This window comes from Triticum dicoccoides, chromosome 3A (assembly GCF_002162155.2).
Source record: "Triticum dicoccoides isolate Atlit2015 ecotype Zavitan chromosome 3A, WEW_v2.0, whole genome shotgun sequence".
Lineage (NCBI taxonomy): Eukaryota > Viridiplantae > Streptophyta > Magnoliopsida > Poales > Poaceae > Triticum > Triticum dicoccoides.
Genome location: NC_041384.1, coordinates 105,179,283 through 105,186,073, shown reverse-complemented (window position 1 = coordinate 105,186,073; position 6,791 = coordinate 105,179,283). Strand labels below are relative to the sequence as shown.

The 6,791-nt window shown below is 40.7% G+C and overlaps 1 long non-coding RNA gene across 5 annotated transcripts; it reads left to right on the top strand.

Annotated features, from left to right (window-relative positions):
- Positions 1–1,256: 1,256 nt before the first annotated feature.
- LOC119267403 lies at positions 1,257–6,145 on the top strand. 5 transcript variants are annotated; one of them, XR_005132420.1, is made up of 6 exons: positions 1,257–1,863; positions 2,500–2,574; positions 3,068–3,203; positions 4,137–4,284; positions 4,820–5,491; positions 5,665–6,145. It is a non-coding gene; the product is annotated as an uncharacterized LOC119267403 (long non-coding RNA). The 5 variants fall into 5 exon arrangements; XR_005132416.1 differs by having other exon boundaries at positions 4,137–5,491; XR_005132418.1 differs by having other exon boundaries at positions 2,489–2,574; positions 4,137–5,491.
- The last annotated feature ends 646 nt before the right edge of the window (positions 6,146–6,791 follow it).

The following is a 6,791-nucleotide window of genomic DNA, read 5'->3' as shown; positions in this document are numbered from 1 at the left end:
CCGTGCAAACGATATTTTCATGGGTCTATGTCTAACCATATCTTGTTGTAGATAAGTATTAACATGTTGTATGATGTGACGATATTTTGATGGCTCTATGTCTTTTTCTCCATCTTTTCTTAGTTGGCCAAGTATGAAGGTGCTAATAATATGTATCTTTTCACCTACCCTATCTCGTAGATGGTCATGAGCACACATATAATATATGTAAGCATTGATCACGTGTAATTCCACATTTATAATATATTTATGGTATTATATATTATATATGGTTTGTGTTGTTAAGTACACAGTTTATGCGATCGGTCTTATGCCGTCGTGCAAGAACATATCATCTTTTATAAACCATTTCAACTCGTCGTTTGATAACAATGCATTTCCAATGTCCACCAATTTGATTTTTTGGGGGACAGACATGATTGATTTAATGACTAATATCTCTTGAGGTACAAAATATAGTCTATCGTTATGATATAAAAATGAGCCAAATCAGTATACAAAAATTAGCCAAATTAGTTGAATACATAAAATATATGGCAAACGAGAAACCGATAATCACATTGAAAATATAACCTTTATATTTGCTATTTTGCTTTGTTATGTGATGCCACAACTTGCACATTATTATGTTGTAAACAAATATGTAAACTTTTCGCCTCTTCCACTGACGACATTGCGTTGGAACCCTTGTCGGTCGATTCTTTTGGAAAAATTATCATATAAAATATGCACCTTTCGTATTATCATGTATAACATACATATAAAAAAGGATTATTTGTATGAACCTCTTCCCGTGGTGTTTTAGTCCGCTCCTTCATTGTTACGTCGGTGGCTATGTCACTTGATATTTTGAAAACATCATCTAAATCCATCGCTTTTTTTATCTTGATGAAAAAATGGAATATAAAAATATTTTATACTGCATTAGATAAACATATATAATATACTAAAAGAAAAGTGAGGCTAACACAACTGATTGTATTTGCAAAAAATAAAGTGGGTACACCTAATTAGTATTTTTGAGACAATTAGTTTTGTTTTAGCAAACCTAATTAGTTTAATAGACAGTTTGAGGCTCGCCCAAAACTTTCTGAGCAGCTTGGGGCCAGCCAAACAGGAGACGGCCCAAGCTCGAGCCTGCTAAAATTCCTTTTTTTAGCTACTACGTATACGCCCACCCTAAAAAAAGCTACTCCCCTTATACTCACCGCACTGTGGCACCTTCACTCTCTCAATCAACCACTCAATCCCCGCAAAAAAAATCAACCACTCAAAAGAAAAACATTCAGTCTCTCAATCTCGAGCCTTCTCCTGTCACCGCTGTCTCCCTTCCATCGACGGCGCCGCCGCATACTCCTATCCCCTCCAGTGCGTTGGCCGGCCCCTCCTCTCCTCGCCATCTCTCCTCCATGTTGCGCGCCGAGCCCGTCATCCCTTCCCATGTTGTACTCGGCCGCATCTTCCTGGCTCGATTGGTTCGATCTGCTGCCATCCACTACCCGTCAGGTTATTCCGGCGGTGCGGCGGCGGCGAAGCTTGGCGCGACGATGGAGCCTGCCTGTCTGGCGATGGGGTGGGAGTCGGATAGGCGCGCGGCGGTGATTGTGCAGTCACGGAGACAGCTCTGCAGTCCCGATGGTGTCGCTGCTGCGGTGGTTCCATTCCGGCGGCATCGTCGGCCCGTTCAAAACAGGGCTCGTGCATGGGGTGGCCCGCCCATCAAGACAGAGGCATGGCCGGACATCGTTATCGCTCAAATATCAGTGCGTTTCTCGCAATGGATTACTGGGAAGATGAAGCAATGGCCCTCTTCCCTCTCCGTCAATACAGTTTTACAGGCTAATCAGCTGGCACCTTAGAAAGGTACACAGCCATGTACGTATCCGTGAATCTGAAGCCTTTCAGGTGTACAGGGTGTACACGTTCTGAATTTCACAAAGCTACTACTAATTGCTGTTGGTAAAAACAAACTGGGCTATGCATGTCACTCAGCGAGTTTCCTCTTGTACATAGAAACATCACAACTACTGACAAATGCATTGTATTGTTATTCTAAGCGTGTTTTGGTGAAATATTTTAATCTTGGCTCATAGAAATCCACTACTGCTTAAGTTAATCCACTACATCCATATCTGATATTGACCAACTACATCCTGATCTAATACAGGCAAAATCAGGGACCAAAGGATCATCTCTTACCAATGCATAACCTGTAGAACTCTATTACTACATAAGCTGATCAACTACATCCTTGTGTAATACAAGATAATAAATCATAAATCAGTGGACCATATGTTCCCGATGCGAATGCCTCCTTTTGCGTTGTCCGTTTGATCATTAGTATTTATTTCCATCATTATGCTAGCAATCATGTTTTGGAATTGCCAACTGCAGTACTGCTCCGCCTACATCGTAATATACAATGCCTCGCCTATAAAGTTTGAAGAATCTTAAAATATTTGTTATACTATATTACACTACATGATAGATCTGCTGCAGAGAGGTTATCACTCTTCTACGCTGAGCATGCCGACAGGAGCTTCTTCAACAGTCCGGTGAAGCACACCATTTTGGGTATGTATAAGCCTGCACTGAATTTTCCTACATAGCATGTCATGGTTCCAATCAAGTGAAAAGTAACTTTGCATGATCATAGACCACACTATACTATTGTTATTATATTCATGCGGTTTTAGGGATAATCTTTTTGGGTATTAATATGGGAAAATAAAAGCAGAATCAGCAGTGTGTTTTTACTGCCAAGATAAACTTTGATATATAGTTTTGATCTACCCACAGGTTCCATTATCTGAAGAATGGTATATGGCTATATAGACTCCACTGGAGAGAATACCTTATTCAATTCCCCATGTCAATGTTAAATAATCATGTAAAGGGAAAGATAATAAAAGTAAAAGTGGGTCTAATGATAGAAATTAGTAAGAAAATGAGAAGTTGAAAACAAAGAATATATAGACTCCAACACTGTTTGCCAAGCAAAGAAAATGAAAAGTTCTTGTTTATTTATTGTCACCTATTTGTTATATCTAACAGTAGGATTTTCTAGATCAACTCCTCACATAGACCCGCATTGAGGGAGGAGGACGGAGAGGCCGACAACAAGGAGCGGGTGTGGGTGTTCATCCTCGCTGCTGACCACAAGTGCTGCGAGAAATTTTGGGAAGAATTCTATGCCTCCACTGGTATGAGCAAATCACCTGTTGATTCCTTTTCTCTGTCCATTGCCTGTTGAAGTAGCTAATAGATCGCTTCAGAATGTTGTGAGCTTGGTTATTTTACACCGTCTGCTAATGTTAAGCAAAGAATGAAGGCTGGGGTGTGTTACATGTAGGAAACAATGTTTTACTTAGATGTAATAGATGATTGATTACAAAACAACTATCCATAATTTGGTGCATTCTGTTTTGCAAAATGATCAGGTGGTGGTTAAGCTGGTATCTTGATCGCGGCAGAATACTACATCTCCAGTGTTCAGTGTCAAAGCAAAAGAATAATATACATAAGTAATCTACCAAAAGGAAAAGTTATCTAACCAACAAGTAATTCTCCATTACCACGAGTTGACCATGGCTATGCCAGAAACAAGGAGAGAATAGAAATCCTCAATAGCAATGATGTTGCTACTATTTCCATTTCTTAAACATTAGTTAGGAGTTCATCTAATTGGAGTCTAAGCTCCAGCTGCGTAAAAAAGGTAAAAGGAGCAAAAAGACACAAAATAAATGAAACTAAGAAAGAACTAAACCGCAAAATAAAATTGGGACGTTGTGTGTTTCTGCTTTGGGGCCGCATGAATCCATTATAGATTAAAAGCACTCTATAAGCCAAATTCCATGCCTTCTACAGAGGGAGTACTGCCCATGGGCTCTCTAGAGTTGAATTTGTCAATTAAGTAGATGCTTTAACTAACTTGTAAGTAAATAGACGAACCATATTTTGTTTGAACTAAGCAGTTGCTGCTAATATAATTCTCCCCAGCATGTTTAAGCATGTTCAAACTCGGTAACTTGATGTCTTAATTGTTCTGGCTAGATCCTGGACCTTATGATATGATATCTACCTATAACCAGTGATACGTTTCTGCCTTTGGCTGGATGTCTTCTTCTTCTGTTAAGGCCACAGTAGGTACGGGCGGGTGTGGCTATGAAGAAGTTCCCGGAGGCAGCGGACTGGAAATCGGGTGTGAGCGGCCGAAGAGGCTGGGACCGGCGAGTGGCAGCAGCTGGCTGGAGGCGGCGGGAGGAGCCCGGTAGAAGAAAGCAGGTAAGTAGCGGCGGCCTACATGTCTATGGTTTGGTACATGCCGCCATCTAAACACTTACAATGAACATCAATGTTTCCGAGCTTTGCTTGTTGAGCCTGTCGTTGCCATGTAAGCCAGCCACCAAGTGTTCAGAAAATATCTGAAGTTATATTCTACAGTAGAATCTAATCACCTTATTGTCGTTGTTTTCTGTGTCAGTCATTATTTGGATAACACCCTATTGTAGAATCTCGGTGATGTTAGGACATTGCAAGCATTATTTGAACTTGAAGCGCTTCTTCTTACAAGTATGATCATTTTATAATCGTTTCTTTGGTTGTGGTGGATTATTTAGTGAACATAATTCCTTTTTTAGGTCATTGCATGAAAAATAAGAATACTTATATCACTGAATTTCTGGTGGTTTTCTTTGGAAGTTAGTTCAGTTAGGCGCTTCTAACTGCTTAAGCTCAATTTATCTCCAGTTGCCCTTAATTACCAGATGTTGGGTATTTTCTTCCATGAAACTGCTCTTCAGTTTGATATAATCTGCAGGAGCAATCCAGGAGCATGGTGTGTCACCTATGTCCTAATCAAGTGTGTGATCTCCTAGTGGCTACTGAATTATAACGAGTTTTGAACTTTGTTGACTTATTTTCCTTATCCTGCTTGTTAGGTTTTCATGTCATTCTGCACGCTGCTCATAATGTGCATTTCTTGTTATTTGCTAGTGGTTGTACTGTACAAAGCTTGGTCTGTTATTGAAACACATAAGTGCGGCAGCAAATTCATAGTGTACATTTGTTGTTATTTGCTAATGGTTGTACTAAACAAAGCATGATCGAAACACATCCTTTATGTTATGTCCAAAATTAGCTTATTAGTCCTTTTTAGTGGGGCAAACTTATATATGTCAATTTTTCCTCCAGCTGTGTATTACATATTGTGATAATTGTACAAAGGCTGCCATAAAAGATACGCATGTCTTCAGATCAGCAATATGCCAGGCAAATAATGGTCGAAACACATACCTTAATTTCTGCTCTGTGTTCAGGCCCTAGCAGAGCTTGAACCTTATTCAGCAAATAATGGTCACTGAGTCTTGGTCGTCACTGGACCACAATTCTTGACATACTTCCATGGACGCTGGAAGTAACATGAGCTACAGATATGCATCTCAATGGGGGGTTACTTCTTTCCTCAACAAGTTACAGTACAGTAGGAGAGGTAAAGTGAACACACACCTTTGGTTTTATGGTTCATAGAACGTCACTGTAGACTGTACTATGTTTTAGGCTAAGCAGAAGCGGCGTTGGCACTGAAGAACTTCAGTCTTATTCTGGAGAGTCTGATGCGTTACGAATTATTGTTGTATATTGATCTTGTACTCATATGAATAGGGCAATGATGCTGACCTGTGACTTGACCTTCCATGGAAAACTCTGGCTTGACGTGAGGGGGTCGTCGCTTCCAGAGATCGTCGCCGGTCCGGTAGTCGCTTTAAGAGATCGTCTCTCGGTCTGGTCGTCGCTTCCAGAGATCGTCGCCCGGCCTGGTCGTCACTTCCAGGGATGGGGATGCCTTCACCAAATGAGGCAAAATCTGGCTCGCAGATATGTGTCGTCCATTGGGAAGGTTTCGGTTGTATACATGGAAAGAATCCAACTTGATATGTGGAAGGTCTAGGCTGTATACACGGAAAGACTACAACGTGATCATGAATTGTGATATGATTTCTGCTATACATGGAATACATGTTATGTACAAAAGGAAAAAGAGTCCGTTGTTATGTAAAGGAAAAGAATGTAATTTATGGAGTTCCCAATTAGGAGTAGAAGATTATGGAAGCTATTATTTGGAAAGGATCCCATTGTTTCGAAATTTTATTGTGCAAGGGAGGTGTGGCATGGAAAGGATGCCATCGTTTGGTCTTTGTGGGGTTTTTTGGGCATTGTCTCGGTTTGTAAAAAAAGTCAGGAAAATCGGTGGAAGTGGGATGAGATCGAGGGGTGGACTCTCGTTCGATGGGAGGGGAGGGAACGAGCAAACGAAACACGTACGGACTGAGACATTAGGAGTAGAGATGATCTGGCAACCCCGAAGTGACAATAATCGGGACCACTTCCGGTGATGACCATAGTTTGAGGAGTTCATGTATTCACTATGTGCTAATGCTTTGTTCCGGTTCTCTATTAAAAGAAGGCATTAATATCCCTTAGTTTTCAATAGGACCCCGCTGCCACGGGAGGGTAGGACAAAAGATGTCATGCAAGTTCTTTTCCATAAGCACGTATGACTATATACGAAATACATGCCTACATTATATTGATGAATTGGAGCTAGTTCTGTGTCACCCCATGGTATGACTGTTACATGATGAACCACATCCGGCATAATTATCCATCATTGATCCGGTGCCTACGAGTTTTCCATATACTGGTTTACGCTTATTTACTTTCCCGCTGCTACTGTTACAATCACTACAAAATACCAAAAGCATTACTTTTGCTGTCTTTACTTTTGTTGC